This window comes from Phascolarctos cinereus, unplaced genomic scaffold (assembly GCF_003287225.1).
Source record: "Phascolarctos cinereus isolate Bilbo 61053 unplaced genomic scaffold, phaCin_HiC Scaffold_5;HRSCAF=322, whole genome shotgun sequence".
Classification (NCBI taxonomy): Eukaryota; Metazoa; Chordata; class Mammalia; order Diprotodontia; family Phascolarctidae; genus Phascolarctos; species Phascolarctos cinereus.
In genome coordinates this window covers 56,310,647-56,329,013 of record NW_027555958.1, presented here as the reverse complement: position 1 = coordinate 56,329,013, position 18,367 = coordinate 56,310,647, and the positions used below count along the sequence as shown (strand labels likewise).

At 41.7% G+C, this 18,367-nt stretch overlaps 1 protein-coding gene across 2 annotated transcripts in view; it reads right to left on the bottom strand.

Moving 5' to 3' along the window:
* The window catches only part of KCND3 (potassium voltage-gated channel subfamily D member 3), a 324,410-nt gene that overhangs the window by 100,334 nt on the left and 205,709 nt on the right, over nt 1–18,367 (bottom strand). The gene's annotated exons all lie outside the window — the stretch shown is intronic.

Below are 18,367 nucleotides of genomic sequence, written 5' to 3'. Positions count from 1 at the left end.
ACCTCATCTAATGCACCTCTAGATAAATTCTTTTGGTTTGATTCTTACCCATCCAAACACGCTGCAAAGACACTGACCCAAAGGAATGAATCTCTAATTGTTGAATTTTAAGCAAGTGAAAGGCCAGTGGTGAGGAGGGTGGGGGCGGGCAAGGTGTTTTTTAAAGCCCCAGGGCCTTCCCTGGTACTTCTCACTTCATACTGCTCTGGTAGTTATCTCCCGGTGGGATCAGCCCTGGAGCGTCAGCACTCTTAGGGGCACCATTTTCTGACATGAATGATCAATCAATTCATCAATAAATATTTATTAAGCACCTACTATGTGTGAGGTACTGTACCAAGTGCTGCCCCTGCCCAAGAGGAGCTCACAACCTAATGATGCCAGAATTTCATACCTATGACCTATGAGCTTCATCTTGACCATAAGACACATTTTCAAAATGGCTAACATTTCTATAGTGCTTTAAGGATTGCAAAATGCTTTGCACAATCTCATTTGATCCTCACAACATTCCTTTGAGGTAAATTGCTATTATTATCTCTATTTTCTAGATAAAGAAACAGGATAAGAGATAACTGAGTTATCCAGGGTCATACAGCTAGTAAGCATCTGAGACAGATACTTTCTGATTCCAAGTACAGTTTCCAAGCTGCTATGTTACCTAACTGGGCAAGGATGTAAAAGACGAAAAGTTTGTCTTTGATTCCCCTTACTTTCTTTACTATAACCTCTAAAGGATCTTTCTCTTAGTTTAGTTGTCAACTAATTCCCACAAAGGTATTAGCTGATATAGGAATAAATGTGTTACTTTTCATAAGAGATGGCCAAAGGTGTGACTAATGGTGGAATTTCAGGCGTATGGGAGGAGGCATTTTGAAGTAAGGGCCCTTCCTTGGTACCTCTCACACCATGTTGTGCTGATGGCCGTGTCTTTTGGGGATTGAGACTTGACAGCCAATACTTTTGCCGGCCCTACTTTCTGACGTTAATGATGACAGCCTTTGGTCCCTATGGCCTAGCTCCAGCTCTCCTCTGGTCTTAATCTGACTAGATCAGCAGGGGCTTGACAGAGTGGGGAGAGGGGGCTCCTGAAACAACTTGGCCCTGACTTATCTCATCCTATGGAGGGATCTCAGTGTTGCCCTCTTTCACAGATGTTAAGGGCAGTCCCTCCATCTTTCCACTCGATGCCAATTACGGTGCCATCCCGGGAGAATAAACAGAACCATCCTTTACTCTGGCAGTGAGGGGAAAAGATAAAGGGAAAGAGCTGTTCCAAAAACGTATTAATATTCCTCCATCTTTAGTCCACAGCTGTTCTAGACCTCATCAATCTCTGTATGATCCTCTGCATCCATAAATAGGTCAGCTGGACCCGCCAGGTATTTGAACATTGACCCCTTGGGATCCATGTTTGAAAGCAGGCTTAAAGATCTCAGCAGATGTGTAAATGCCTGGTGGGCTGATGCTTCACACCCTCCAGATAAACTTTAGGCATACACACAACTACCCAGGGTGAAGCAAACGTCTCAAAGCTGGCCTAACTGCTTCTTAGGGTGCCAAAGCATTGAACTAAGTCTGCGGGCACTCATGCCATTTTTTCCCTACCCCAGAGAAGTACAAAGTGAGGCAACATGATATAGTTGAAATAGTATTTGAGAGTCAAGAAGACCTGGGTTTTTAATCCCTCTTCAATACTTACTATCTATGTAACCTTGGGAAAGTCATTTAATCTCAATAGGCCTCAGTTTCCTCATCTGAAAAATGGGTGGGTTAGACTCAATGAACTCTAAGTTTCCTTTCCAGCTCTAAGTACATGACCTCATGAACCAGATTTGAGTTTTGACCTTGATATTTCCTGGTGGTGTGATTATAGGCAAATAACTTAGTGACTCTCAGTTTCCATGTCTATAAAATGGGGATAGTATATTCCGTCACTAAAGCACCATGCTTCAATGTGGGCTCCAGGTGTCCCTGAGTTGTCAGAGGCTGTTCCAGCAAGAAGATGAGCTCTGGTAGGTCTTCCCAAGCTGGAAAGATTTTTATTATTGTCCTAGTGAGTGTTTTTTGTCATCTGAGGATGCAGCCAAGCTAAATTTGGAAAGGCTCATCACTGAATGGGTTAGGTCAGTCAGACAGTCAATAAACATTTATGAAGTGTCTACTGTGTGCCAAGAACTGTGCTGAGGATACAAACATAGGCAAAGGATAGTCTGTCCCCTCAAGGTGCTCACAATCTAACTGGGGAGACAATATGCAAACAAATACATACAAACAAGCTATATAAAGGAAGACTAGGAAATAATTAGGAGAGGGAAGGCACTAGAATTAAGAAGCTTTCTATAGAAGATGGGGTTAAGGGTTAGGGATATAAGGTGCTGAATTTTGAGGGCCACTGCAACTCAAAAGACTTGTTTGTAAGCTGAAGTTGGATAACCTTTTGTCTGGATAGCCTAGAAAGGATTCTTGCTTCACATACAAGTTGAACAAGAATGCCTCTGAATCCCTCTCCAACTCTTGAGATCCTATGATTCCCTAAGTGACCAATACCTTTAAAACACAGGGCAGTGGAGGAAGTTGGCAGCTAAGCTGGAAGGGCCCTGAAATGTTCACTGGGATCGGCCAGAGTCTGCATTCTTTGCTCCTCCTTCCCATAGGAACCTTGGACTCCACCCCTTGAACCACTCCTGGGCTCTGCTTGGTGAGTTTTTACCTTACCTGAAAGCAGGACTCCTCATCACTTCAGTTATCTCTGCACTATCTTGCCCTTCTGGCTTCCCCTAGCTTCCTTTCCAGTCCCCATTTAGGGGTTGTTTTCCTCCTTTAGAATGCAAGCTCGTTGAGTGCAGTTAATTTTTAAAATTTGTATTTGTATCCCCCCCTGTTCAGCATAGTGCCTGGCACATTGGTTGTTCAGTTGCATCTGACTCTTGGTGACCCCACGGACCACAGCACACCAACCCCAATCTGTCCTCCACTATCATTTGAAGTCTGTTCATGTTCCTTCTTTCCATGACATTATTCGTCTCATCCTCTGATGTCCCCTTTTCCTTTTGCTTCATTCTTTCCCGACATCAGGGTCTTTTCCAATGAGTCCTGTCTTCTCATTACATGGCCAAAATATTTAAGCTTCAGCTTCAACATTTGATCTTCCAGTGAATAGTCTGAATTAATTTCTTTAAGTATTGACTGATTTGATCTCCTTGCTGGCCAAGGGACTCTTAAAAGTTGTACTTAATAAATGTTCCATTATATGTATGTATATGTATACACACACACACATATATGAAACAGAACAAAACAAACACAGAATTTGATGGGACATTCATGAGGGAACAAAAGCTTTGAAAGCTGAAGAAAAAGTGAGTCAACTTTTGTCTTTGGTGTGAGGCAGTCATGCCCAAGTCCATCTCCAGGGGATCACGGTGTCTGATGGTGTGGCAAAGCCAGATGTGGATGCAGTTAGAACAAGAGGGGAGAGTTCAGTATATCACAGCAGGGTAATACCAGCCTAAACAACAGGCTAGGGAATGTCACCAGCAAGGTTAGAAGGCAAGAGAGGCAAGTTATTCATTTGAAGGTCTGCCAGTCACCTCTGGTTAAATTATAGACATCTTAAGAGATTTCTGGGCTTCATAAACCAGTCAGTTCTGCCCTCTTTCATTTCCTTAACTCCCCTTTCCAAGTGACTGATAGAATCCTTTTAAAACAACCTGACCTTTGTCTTGAAGGAGAAACACTCAGATATGCACCTAGGTCAGGAGACATAGGGAAATGGAATACATCCTTGTCTGATGGGAGCAATACTTACCTAGCCACTGCCTTCCTCCATGAAAGGTAGGTTAATGTTTCCTCAAAATTATTAGAACCATCGCAGAGACTTAATTAACTCAGGGAACTAAAGGCTCTGTTCACGGACTTCATCTATAGGTGCTCACTCTTTGATGCCTGGCTAGAAGACCATCCTGGAAAACTCAGAGGTAGGGGAACTATGTTGAGTCAACTTGTGATGTCTTCAGTGCACGTCCTTTTCAAATAGTCTTCCCCTGGTAGGGGTCAAGAGATATTTTTTCATCAACTGTTGAATAACCTATGAGTATCTCATTTCATACCAATATCAGATTTAAGTTTCCAGGGGACTGGTTTGAGTTAGGCCCAGCATAGAACACTAAGGTAGCCTGCTGGTGACTCGGCCTGCCTCCAGTCTCTCCCCACTCCAATCCATCCTCCATTTTAGCCACTAAAGTGAGTCTCCTAAAGCTCAGGTCTCATCATGTTGCTCCCTTACTCAATAAACTCCAATGGCTTCCTATCACCTCTGGCATCAAAGTCCTTTGCAACCTAGCTCCCTCCTACCTTTCCAGTCTTCTTACACCTTATACCCCCACCAGGTGCTCCATGATCCATTGACGCTGGACTCCTGGCTGTTTCTCAAACAAGAGACACACCATCTCTCTGTTTCAGGTGTTTTCTCTGGTGTCTCCATGCCTGGAACACTGTCCCTCCTCTGCTCTGCCTACTGACCTCCCTGGCTTCCTTCAAGTCCCAACTAAAATCCATCTTCTACAGGAAGCCTTCCCTAAGCCCTCTTAATTCTAGTGCCTTCCATCTTAAACATTTCTTATTTATCTCTTATATAGCTTGCTTTGTATAATTTGTTCACAAGTTGTCTCCACCATTATATTATTATTACATTACATGCTCCTTGCAGGCAGGGACCATTTTTGCCTTTTTTTTTGTATCCTCAGTGCTTTGCACAGTGCATAGCACATAGTAGGCACTCAATAAATGTTTATTGATTGGTCTAACCCTGGCATATGATAGGTACTTAATAAATGTTTATTGATTTGATTGGTAGGGACTATAGCAATTATAGAGATACAGAAGCCACTCTACATGCCCCCATTTGATCTGAGATGTATTAGAATGAGGAACAATAGCCTCAGGAAGGCTGTTCTGGGGCTTGATTGTATGAGCTGCTCTCCTTTCTGCTTTGGGATATTTTTTTTACAGATTGTCCTGGTTAAAGATAATAATAATAGCCAACATTTATATAATGTTTTCAGGTTTGCAAAGCACTCTCCATATGTTATCTCATTTGATCAGGGATCCCTCTGCTCCTTATTCCCATAAATGCTGAAGGTACATTTCTCTTTCCATTCTCCCCCAAGAGAAGAACCCAGATCTCAGTTACCACCTGGGCCTTTAGAGCAACCTTGCAACTAGGTATGAAAAAATGTCCCAATCTCCCTACTTTCTTCCCCAACACAGATACCATATTTTTTAGCCAGCCCAGGCCTCTCCCAACCCTAGGTAGGATTTAGGGGATCAAACACATGAATCACAAATTTTTACCACTTGTTAATATCAAATTACCACTCATCGAGGGCTATTAGGCAAGGGCTAATTATAAGGCCTTTTTAAGGAACCATGTGCTTCCCATATGCACACACACATATACACATGCAAAGAGCTCTGGTGCCCATGACCTTTAATTGTGAAGGTGAATTTTTATGGTCCACGGCATATTATGGCCTAAATTTAACTCATCCTTTTAAATTTCTTCTTCTTGGGGCTCGCTTATCAATCACTCATCATTGAGTACCCACTGTGTGTCAGGCACTATGCTAGGTATTGAGCATGCAAAGACAAAAATGAAAGTTCTTGAATATAGATCTAGATTGTGCTATTTTATATCGAGTATAAGTAACACGATGCTCCCCAATCCATGGCCCACCCCTCAATTCCATCAGGTACTTCCCGTTTTCCCCAGAGTCATTTCAATTTTATGCTGAAGCTGGTTGATCTGACATTGTCTTCTGCCAAGGCTCAGATACAACTGCAGTTACATGAGACTGGGGGAAAGAAGAGTAGGACCCAGTTCCAAGGGGAGAATTGCACTGGAAAGATACTATCAGTTCCTGGCCCGAGGAGGGAGTCCGTATGTCTTGATCTCCCATATACAAAAAAGCACTTTGTCTTCTTAAACTCAAAACCCTCTGACACAGAGGACACTTCTCTCTCTCTTGTTCCCCCTGGAAGACAGAGGCACTGTGATCGATGCAATGCTGGAGGTAAGTAGGCCGAAGGGAGGTGTAGTTGTAATGGAATAAATACATCTCTGGTAAATCTTCCCACTAAGACATCTTTAAATCTAAAAACGGCTGCTCTGTTCCCTATCACTATCGTGAGGGTTGATGGATCTTTGTACATCCATGGGAGTCATCTCTGCTTCCCCTTCTATCTCATCACTGAGAAAACAGCCAGCAGACAGAGCTCGGGGCCCAATTAAAGATTTCAAGGGCCAGGAGGGGGATGGAGAAGACAGGCAGTGGTTTATCTATCCAACATACTGCCCATGCCAACAGATTGTCCTCAGCGACACCATCAGCCGCCTCCCAAGGAAGAAGCAACACCCGTTTTGCTTTGATGCAGAGTGAGAAGAATCAGAAGCTTTGATATTTGCCCGTTTTGATACCTCCCTGTTTCACACATTCACAGGCTTGCTGTTTGACATGAAGCCTGATTCAATGCACGATGAAGATGTCAGGTGAACCTGCTACAGCCCCAGTGCCCAATTATAGCACCCGTTTTATGCTCTGATCTTAATGGGGGCTGGGCACTTCTCAGATTGGGAGCTTATTAGCAGGGACCCTTTCCTTGTCCACAAGCAGCTTCTCATACCCTCATGAGCTTGCTCTGTCAGTACTGAAAATGGCCCTCCCTCTCAAGTAGCCTTCTGTCAGGTTTTGCCCACCCAACTAGGGGAATGCAGTGAGGATGGCCCTGGAATCACGGGATTTTAAAGCCAGGAGAGACCTTAGAAATTCTGTAATCCAATCTCTCCTTTAACTGATGAGGAAACTGAGTCCTAGAGAGGTCAGACTATCTCTCCTGACCTCTAGCTCAGAGACAAGGGTGGGGCAACACCAGTGGGTCAAAGGCACTGAACACACATTCTGCTGATGGGCCATGACTATTCTATATTTGGTTCCTCTGCAGGCCCATAGGCGGTCCCAAGATTTGTAGCTTTTAAGTGGGTTTGGAAATCACCTAGTCCATTTTACTGAAGAGAAAACTGAGACTCAGAGAGAAGAGGAGAACTGAATTATCCAAGGTCATACAGCTAGTGAGTAGCAGAGCTAGGATTTGAACCCAGCTCCTTGTAGTACAAATCCAATGTTCTTTTCACTATCCTGTATTACCTCTGGCTCTCCCTTAGATGGTTCTTAGAAATGCTTTCCAGATAATAGCTCACATTTACATAGTGCTTAAAGGATCTGACTTTTTGCGACCCCATTTAGGGTTTTCTTGGCAAAGATATTGGAGTGGTTTGCCATTTCCATCTCCAGCTCATTTTACAGATAATGAAACTGAGGTAAATAGAGTTCAGTGACTTGCCCAGGATCATACAACTAGTATGTATCTGGAGCCAGACTTGAATTCACGAAGATGAGTCTATTCACTGCGCCATCTAGCTACCCAACTTAAAGGTTTAGGGAGCATTGCATTGATGACAGCCCTTTGAGGCATCTCAAATTTCCAGAGGAGCAGAGGCAGAGAAAAGGGAACTGACTTGTCCGTTGTCACACAGTTAGCACCTATTGGAAGCAAGTTTCAATTTCAAATGTCCAGTGCTTAACCCAGTGCCTGGCACACAGTAGGTGCTTAATAAATGTTTATTGAATTGAACTGAATTGAACCCTGACTTCAAGTCCGTTGGAAAACCCTATATATATGACCTTAGCTCTCATTATCCCAGCTATTCCCCATAATGACAGACACGTCCCTGACCCCACGAGTCAACAAAACAAGTAGAGCTGTTTGAGGTCCTGCAGCAGGTGCCTTTGGGGCATATCCATGATCTGACACTGACTGGCCAAAAGCCCCAGTCTTGGGAAGAACAGAGCAGGTCCCAAAAGGGAGGATCACGACAAGCCTTTATTAGGTGAAAGGCACTGTACTAGGCGCGTGGGGAGGGGGAGACAAAGACAAAAATGAAACAGTTGCTGCCCTCAGGTGGCTTTCATTCTACCAGGTGTGTAAACATGCACTCACATATACATATCTAAAATGAATACAAAAGAAATACACGGCAATTTTGTGAGGGCTGATACTAGCTTTGGGGAGAACCAGAAAAGGCTATGTAATATATATGTCACTATGTAAATGCCAACCATAATAATTATTTTTCATTGCCAGACACATGCCAATTTGTGAGTGGTATCTCTAAGCCCACTGGCATAAATTGGTCTCTTTGGCAGATACTGTTGTGCCAGTTAGGTTAAGGAGGAGGGAATTATGAAGGGGGAAGAGAATAAATATTTATTAGAGCGCCTACTGTGCAAAGTGCTGTGCTAAACACTTACATTATCTCATTGGATATTATCAATATTATCTCATTGGATCATTGCAACAATCCTTCGAGATGGGTGCTGTTATTATCTCCATTTTACAGTTGAGGAAACTGAAACAAACAGATAAAATGATTTGCCCACGGTCACATAGCCAGTAAGTGTCTGAGGCTAGATTTGAACTCAGGTCTTCCTGACTCCAGGCTCAGCACTCTATCCACTGTGCCACTTAGCTTCCTATAAGGGACAGTGGGAAGGGGCAGAAGAAAAGTCCATTTGTTCCAACAGGTTAGTAAAGTCTCTGTGGACTAGATCTAGGGTTACTTATTCATAGCTCTAGAACATATGATTTTATGACTCTCTCCTCTCCCTCAGAGCCGACCAAGGACCAGATCCTACTGATTTTTTTTTTTAGATTTAGAATTTTTTTTGCATTTAATAGTATCTCATTTTTTTCCAATTACATGTAGATAGTTTTCAACATTCATTTTTATAAGATTTTGAGTTGCAAATTTTCTCCCTCCCTTCCCCAAGACAGCAAACAATCTGATATAAGTTATACATGTACAATAATGTTAAACCTATTTCCACATTAGTCATGTTGTGAAAGAAGAATCAGAACAAAAAGGAAAAATCACGAGAAAGAAAAAGCAAAGAACAACAAGAAAAGTGAAAATGGTATCAGATCCTGCTGCTTGTAACACCACAAAGTTATGCCTTCTTCCTCTTCTCTATGCTCACACTGCTACTACCCTAGTCCAGGCCCATGTCATCCTGCACTTGTACTACCAGACTAGCCTTTTAAGTATCTGCATGCTGCTAGTCTCTACTATTTCCTATAAACAGCTGCCTTAATAGTCTTTTTTTTTCTTTTTAGGCAATTGGGGTTAAGTGACTTGCCCAGGGTTACACAGCTAGTAAGTGTCAAGTATTTGGTCTGAGGATGGATTTGAACTCAGGTCCTCCTGAATTCAGGGCTGGTGCTCTATCCACTGCACCACCTAGCTGCCCCTAAATAGTCTTTCTAAAGTACAAATCTGACCATGTGATTTTTATGCTCAAAAACCTGGTTCCCTGTTGTCTCTAGCATACAAATGCTTTGGCTTGCCATTGAAGATCCTTCACAGTTTGGCTACCATCAACCCTTCTGTCTTTATTTTACATTATGCTTTTTGACATTCCACATCCCAGTCCAACTAGACTCTTACTTGTTTCTTGCCCCCAACTTGCACAAGCTATTTCCCATTGCTTCGACTGCATTCTTTCATCTCTTCCTGCCAGATATCTTCTCTCCCTTAAAGGTCCAAATTAGGTGCCAACTCCTCCTTGAAGCTTTTCTTGTTTTTTTTTTTTCCAGCTCAGAGCATTCTCTCTCATCTCAAATTTCCCAAAGTCACTTTGATTTCTCCTTTACCTTAATTACACTTGTTGGTAAACACTTAAGAATACCAATAGACTGTCATTTCCAAGAGGGCAGGGACTGTCTTGTTTTTCACCCTTATGTATATCCCACCACAGTGCCATGTGCATCATAGTATATTTCTTGCACTGAATTACTGCACTAGGGAGACTGATTTATAGGCCAGGAAAGAGCTGTCTGAAGACTGGGATTATGGTGACTGACTTTTTCCTCTTGGTCAGTTGAACAAGTCAGTTGAACAGGCCAGTCAAGTCAGTCTGCTCTGTTGAACTGGTCAGGTCTCTGCTGAACTGCTCTCTACACCCAGCCTAGACTCAAAAACCCAACACTGCTCCCAATCCTCACAGCCACCCTGAAGACAGAGGAACAGTGAAATAAAAGGAAATAATTCTTAAGTTCTTGTTACCTGATGGAGATTTTAACAAGAGCTTTTCCTGAAAGGATGTAAGTCTGGAAAAACCAAAGGCAAAAGAAACATGCCTTTGCCCTTGTCTTGGAGCCAAAAGAGATTTGTCACCCTTTCTATTAATAGGAGCTGGAAAACTAGCTTATGGGAAGAAGATTTGGGTTTCGGGTATCCCAAGTGGGTTAGGACTTTCAGAAAATACCCAAGACCTTGTGTTGGTTTTTACCAACATAGTCATTTCCTAGGGTATGATTCCTTCTACTACCTGAGAAAAAGGGAATGATAGACTTGTCAAAGAATCTTATGATTCAAAGGGACCATAAATCTCACAAAATAATACTAATATCAAATAATAATATTTGTAGAATTCATATGGCTCTCTAAGGTGTTCAAAGCACTTCATTTATTTTCATATCATTTGATTGTCATAATAACCCTATAAGGTATATGCTTTTATTATTTACAGATGAGGAAATTGAGGCAAGCAGAGATTAAGTGACTTGTCCAGGGTCACATAGCTAGTAAGTATCTGAGGTAGGAGTTGAACACAGGTCTTCCTGATTCCAAGTCCTAGGCTCTTTCTACTGCACCAACTAGTTGCCCCCTGTTCCAATTTCCCTTCTAGTATTTGAATCCCTTTCATAATTTCCTTGACAGATCAACATCCAGTCTCTTCTAGAATACTGCCAGTAATGGAGGACTTTCCACTTTGTGAGACTGGTCATTCTATTATTGGATGAGTGCAATTGGTGGGAAATTTCTTTAAACTGGGTTGCAATATGCTTTTCTCTTAAGCTATTCACCAATCCTAGTTTTCCCCCCTAGAGCCAAGGAGAAGCACTGAGTCTCTGAATTGGGAGAGACTTCAGAGGCTTTTAGTCCAAGTAGTCCCTGAACAAGAAATCCTTCTATGATATACCCAACAGATGGTCATCCAGCCTTTGTTTGGAAACTTCTGGTGAGGAGGGGGTGCTCTCTTTCTCTCAAGGCAGCTTATTTTACTCTGGGCTAACTCTGTTAGGATCCATTTTTTTTTTAATCAAAGCTAAATATTTTTCTCTGAAACTTCTAGCTGTTGTACTCTGTTTTGCCTTCTGAGGCCAAGGCAGAACAATCCTAATCACTTTTCTGTAGGAAAGCCCTTCAGCTTTTGGAAGACATGTATCATATCCCACTCAAGTCTTCTCTTCTCTAGACTAAATATCACCAAATCTGTTGACTGATTCTCATTGGACATGATATTGAGTCCCTTTTTCCAATCTTTGGATGCTCTCTAGCTTACTTAATGTCCTTCCTTTTTATTGTTATTTTTTTCTTCAAATAGGTGAAGAATCTTTTAAAAAACTTTTACATTTAATTTTTATTTTTCTCAATTACATGTAAACAAAAAATTTTAACATTCATTTAAAAATGTTGAGTTTCATATCCTTTCTCTCCCCCCTTCCTCCGTTTTTGAGAAAGCAAGAAATTTGATATAGATTATACATGTGCAGCCATGCAAAACATTTTTATAATAGCTGTGTTGCAAAAGAAAATGCAGACCGAAAAAAAAAAGCCAACCCAAGAATGATGAAAAAGTGAAAAAAACAGTATGCTTCAGTCTGTATTCAGATGTCATCAGTTCTTTCTCTGGAGCTGGATAGCATTTTTCATCATAATTCCTTCAAAATTATATGGTACTATATTGCTGAGAATAACTAAGTCATGCACAATTGGCTATCATACAATATTGCTATTACTGTGTACAATGTTCTTCTGGTTCTGCTCATTTCACTTTGTATCAGTTCATGCAAGTCTTCCCAGGCTAGTCTGAAAGCAATCTGTTCATCATTTCTTATGGCACAATAGCATTCCATCACAATCACATACCACAACTTGTTCAGCCATTCCCAAATTGATAGGCATCTTCTCAATTTCCAATTCTTTGCCACCACAAAAAGAGCGACTACAAATATTTTTTGGACATAGAGGTCCTTTACCTTTTCCTTTGATCTCTTTGTTACTGAAATCATTATTAAAATGTTATGTCCAGAAGTGAATACAGGGCTCCAGATAGTCTGATTGGGGCTGCTTGGTAGTGCAGTGGGTATAGTTCTGGGCCTGAAGTCAGGAAGACCTGAGTTGCAATCTGGCTTCAAACATTTACTAGCTGTGTGACTCTGGGCAAGTCTCTTAACCTTTGACTGCCTCAGTTTCCTCATATGTAAAATGGATATAATAACAGTACCCACTTCTAAGGGTTTTTGTGACAATCAGTTGAGAGAATCACTGTTAAGTGCTTAATACAGTGCCTAGCATATTGTAAGCTCTATATAGACGTTAGCTATTATTATTGATTACAACAGGAGCATCACCTCCTTATATCTGGATATTATGTCTTTCTTAGTGTAGCCTGAGAGTGCATTAGCTATCTTGGGCTGCCATGTCATATCGTTGACTTATATTGAACCTGAAGTCCTCTTATAACCACAGACATTTTTCAGATGAACTTCTGTCTAGCCTCCATCTAATACTTGTGAAGCTGATTTTTTTTTAAACTCAACCGTAAGACTTTACAGTTATCCCTTTCATGTTTTATCTTATGTTTGGCTCAATGATCCAGCCTGTGGAGATCTTTTAGGAAAAACTAACAATAGAGGAGTAAGTCAAGTCCACCTTTCACACAACTCATTGAATATTTGAAGACAGGGATTCTGTTGTTGCCTTTCCCCCCACCCCCTCCCAACCTGCTCCCTTTAAGTCTTTTCTTTTCAAAGAGAAATCTTCTCAATTCTTTTTATCTTCCTTATGTAACATGATTTTGAGACCCCTCTCATCCTAGGCCACTCCCGTTTTCCAGCATCCCTCTTGAAATATTGTTCCACAGATAAAGACCACAGTGTCAGCCCAGCTAACCCTGGCTAAACCCAGAATCCTAAGGAAGGCAATTGGTGTGGGGGAGGAGCAGATTGAAGGCCATGCTGTACAAGAATTGGTTGGAATGAAGCTTGACATAGTGGAGGGGATGCTGGACTTGAAGTGAGGAAGATCTAGGTTTGAATTTTGACTCAGGCATTTACAGCATTGATCATAGGTTACTTGATCATAATTACTGCATTGACTTCAACTACTTCTCTCAGCCTCAGTTTACTCATCTGTGAAAGAAAGTTAGGGCAGTTAGGTGGTTCAGTGGATAGAGTGCCAGGCCTGAAGTCAGGAAGACTCATCTTCCTGAATTCAAATCTGGCCTTCGACACTTACTAGCTGTGTGATCCTGGACAAGTCACTTAACCCTGTTTGCCTCAGTTTCCTCATCTGTAAAATGAGCTGGAGAAGGAAATGGCAAACCGCTGCAGTATCTTTGCCAAGAAAAGAGGTCAAAGAGAGTTGGATGTGATTGAAAAACGACTCAACAACAGCAAAAGAAAGTTAACCACAACTACCTTACAAGATTGATTTAAGGAGCAAATGAAATTATACATGCAAAGTTCTCCTTCTGGTCCTCCTAACCGTCTGTTTCTCCTTCACATTTAATGTGAGACGATGCATTTCTTTACAAGTTGATTTTATCCTTTTTCCTTTTGCAAAAATTAATTTTTTTCTGTGACTTTCTGCGACTAGACTGTCCACATCTAAAATGTGACAGTACTTTACATGTGTAAAGCTCTTTGCAAATCTCAAAGCTCTATATAAATGTTATCTGTTATTGTTCTTCTAAGCCCTGTAGGGCAAAACTAGGAACAATGTATGGAAATTTTAGAGAAACAGACATAGGCTCTATGTAAGCAAATACTTGGACTTGCTAAGAGATGGAATAGGATGCTTGGGAGTGTGGAGGAGTGGGAATGATGGTAGTTGGAGCTCCCATCTCTGGGGGTATCCATTTGGAAGTAGAAATTTATGATCCTATGATCATCATTTTTTTTGGGAAACTGCTGACTTCTAGACTGATGACCTCTGGGATTCCATTGAATTCTGAGATTCAGAGTGGGTGGGAGGATGTCTTTTTGAAGGCGGGATATGATATGGATTCCAATGGCTTGGTAGAACTTTTTCCAATGAAGAGTTAAATCATGGGCTATATTCTATGAATTAAGGGGCTGATGGTTTTCCAAGGCAACTTCCAGTGCTCCCCAATGCTGACATGGGGTCTGGGAGGGAAGCAGAACAACCTCACCAGTCTTTAATCCTTGACCTTTGGAAACTCTATAGTCTGGCCTTTGTACTAACCCCTGCCGAGAGTCCTCTGCTGCTTAGCAATGGCTGGAGCTGGAGGTGATTTTTTTTTAAATTCTTTTCCTTCTTGTTTTTATTTTAAAAAAAAATCCAAAAATGAATTCACATCTGTGTCACTTTATGCAAAACTAGATTCATCTGTCATTGTCTACTGTACCTTCAGGCTCCGTTAAATTTTTTTTTAAAAAAATACATTGTTTTGTTTTTTAAAGGAACACAGTGACATCTCTGGAAATCTCCAGCGTAAGCAGATCTCAGCGTAATGCATTACCCTAAATCACCCTGCAATTAGCCATGGACAGAAATTACAGAAGAGGATCTTACGGCTGTCCTGGAGATGTGGAGAATAATCTTACATCCTAAAGACCAAATCACCCCTGCTCCCCTGCTTCCCATAGTCTGTATCACACAGCTAATTGTGGTTGGAAGAACTGAAGACACTGTTTGTAAAGAGCCTGGTGGGACGTTTATGGTTATTTGGAATGATCGGACTCCCAATCAGTTCATGGCTCCCTCCCAAGCCACATGATAACTATTCATGTTGCTCACAGATTGCTAGGTCGGGTCACTCAGGGAGCTTCCTGAATCTCCTCCTGAGCTGGTCATTTTTCACGGTTCCCTTCACCTTGTCATACCTTGCCTTGCCCCGCCCTCAACTCTTATACCCCTTACCTGACAATTTAGTCCTCTCTTTTTTTTTTTTTTGGTGAGGTGATTCAGGTTTAAGTGACTTGCCCAGGGTCACACAGCTAGTAAGTGTTAAGTGTCTGAGGCTGGATTTGAACTCAGGTCCTCCTGACTCCAGAGCCACAGCTCTATTCACTAGCTGCCCCTAGTCCTCTCATTTTAAACAAAATGATAATGTCACTTTTTTTCCCCCTGGGAAACCTTCCTCGCCTGACATCCAAAAAACCTAGCTTTGAATCCCAGTTTCAGCACCAGGTAGCTGGGTGACTTTGGGCGATCTCTCTGATCTCTTCTACAACATGAGGGATATAATGCTGGTACTACCTACCTCTAGGATTGTTGTGGGACAAAATGACTTTATAAACCTTAACACACTAGAAATAAGTGTTATTACTATTCCCTGAGTGATATCATTGACTCTGAACTCTTTTTTAACCTGGGTCCCCTTAGCTATTATGTATGTGCCATATTCATTTATGTGTTGCTTTGCAAATTGTTCAGACTGTGTTCCTGTTTGGGTTCCGTTCTTTATGGAAGGGCAGCTTCCTGAAGGCAGGAACTGTTTCCATGTATCTCCCCACAAGCCCTCATGCACAAGATATGAACAAATTGACTGTCTGATACCATTTCTTGTTCATTTCTATTGGGTAGGAGAGAGGTTATAAGCAGCAAGGGACATACAATTGTGTAATATTAACACTATTTACACTACTACCACCACCAAGAACAATAATAATGAACATTTATATATGCAACCCCGTTTAGTGGATAGAAAGCCAGCCTTGGAGTCACGAAGACTTGGGTTCAAATCCTGCCTCTGAAACATACTGTTGGTATCAGTCTCTCAGTGCCCCAGCCAGCTCTCTGAGAGTAGAGATGAGCAGATGCTGATTCACATTGGTAAAGGCAGTTTTCCTCAGTGAAATAACAGGTCCACTCCAACCTCCCCACACCCTTCCCCCTAAACATTTATATACATATACATATATATATATGTAATATTTATAACTATATGTATTTAAGTTTTGCAAAATGCTTTACATGCATGATTTGATCCTCACAGGAGGTAGGGACCATTTTACAGATGAGGAAACTGAGGCATAGAGAGGTTAAGTGACTTGCATAGGGTCACATAGCTAGTAAGTGCCAGAGGCAGACTTTGGACCTAGGTCTCTCCTGAGTCTATCCATTACACTGATGTTTCCCAATAAATCCATATGGAATACTGCACAGTTTGTGCTGGATTTGGGAGACTGGAACAGGATTGAGGAGGGGCTCTTCTCCCTGACAGACCATCTTTGGAGCTTCTCCCATGTTAGTTAATACTTGAGGAGTCAGTAACCCCTGCTAGAGCAGCATGGGAGCAAGGCACCATCTTCCTTGCTCTGCTGTTACCTTGACAGCTCAGGGGAGACCAGTCATTTCAAATGGCAATATGTGTTATCCTACTCTCTCTCAACTACCTGTCTCTAGTGTGAACAGGCCAAAAAAAAGTAAATATCGATCTAAAACTCGAACACTAGACCTGACTATAGCACTCTTTGCTTTTTTTTTTCAAATCAGTTGCAAATGTATTAACTCATATTTTTTCACATACTCTTCTCTTTTTGGGGGGTGCTTAGGCAATGGGGTTAAGTGACTTGCCCAGGGTCATGCAGCTAGTAAGTGTCTGAAGCTGGATTTTAACTCAAGTCCTCCTGAATCCAGGGCCAGTGCTCTATCCACTGTGCCTCTTAAGGCAGGGCAAGTATTATTATACTCATTTTATAGATCAAGAAACAGAGATGTCAGCTGGTAGGGTGATTTGCCATCCAAAGTCCCATAGTAATGATCACCAGGATTATTGAGTGCACCTTGCAGGATCTCAGAGTTAGAAGGACCTTAGAAATTACATAGTGCAGACAACCACTCAATGCAGTAAAAATCTCCTATGACATCTTTGGCAAATAGTCATTCAGCTTTGCTTCCAGACTTCCAGTGCTGGAGGAGTGGGCTCACTACTTGCTGTTAAATTCTTTAATTACAAAAAAGTTTGTCCTTATAGTAAACCCAAATCTGCCTTCTCTGGAACTACCACCTGTTGGTCGTAATTCTGACATCTGGAGAAACCCAGAACAATGTATATTCCACACGACTACAAGTTAAATATTGTAATTAAAGAGGGTTATCACACTCCCCCTAAGTCTTCTCTTCTGACTAAATACCCTATCTTCCCTCATTTGGTCCTCGTAATGCGGTTTCTCTCATCATTCTGTCTGACTTCTAGATTTTTTTTCTATGTCTATCAATGTCTGCCTTAAAAGTGTAGGGCCCGGAACTAGATACTCTAGATGTGATCTGACTGGTAGAAAATACATTGGGACAGGCGCTTCACTTATTCTGGGCACCATGATTCTGGTAAGTTCCATTTCCTCTGCTTTGTAGAGGAGGTGAGCCTAGGGTCTTCCTAACCTCATCTAGTGCAAGTTCTGACAGCAGGTACCACTCATCTGGAAAGAAATATGAAGCCTGCTGTCTGGAGACTAGCCTGGCTTAGTTCAGAGGGGGCGCATTGCCAGAGAACTGGTCCCTGGAGGATAATATTGTTTTCATCAACAGACATTCATGAAACCAGCTCCTGAGGCATGGTGGGGTTGCAGTATGCATTGGCAGAATGGTACCCACACTGATGAAATCTTTTTAAGAGCAGGGCCTATGTACTATTGTTTCTTTGTATCTTTTGAAGTACCGAAGACCGTCAGGTTTTTTGCATGTGTTTGTTTAGCATCTCCATTCTTGACTCATACTGAGCTTGTGGTCGATAGGAACCTCCATTTGTTTTTTCACACCAGTTTCTGGTCAGACCAAGTATCCCCCATCTTGCACTTAATAGGATTAATTCTGCTTAAGCCAAAGTGCAAGGCTTTACATTTATCCCTATTAAATTGTGTCTTGTTGCTTTTAACTTAGATATAGCATTTATTAAGGCATCTAGGTGGCATAGAGGGGCCTGGAGTCAGAAAGACCTGAGTTCAAATCCAGCCTCAGATGCTTATTAGCTGTGTGACCCTGGACAAGTTATTTCACCTCTGCTTGCCTTAGTTTCCTCATTTGTAAAATTAGCATACTAGAATCTACCTCCCAGGGTTTGTCGTAAGGATAAAATAAGATAATAATTGTAAAGCATTTAGCATAGTGTCTAGCACATAGCAAGCCCTATCTAAGTGTTATTATTATTATCAGCTTACTAAGTGACAGAAACTATGCAAGAGTCTGGAAATACAAATACAAGCAAAAGGAAAGACA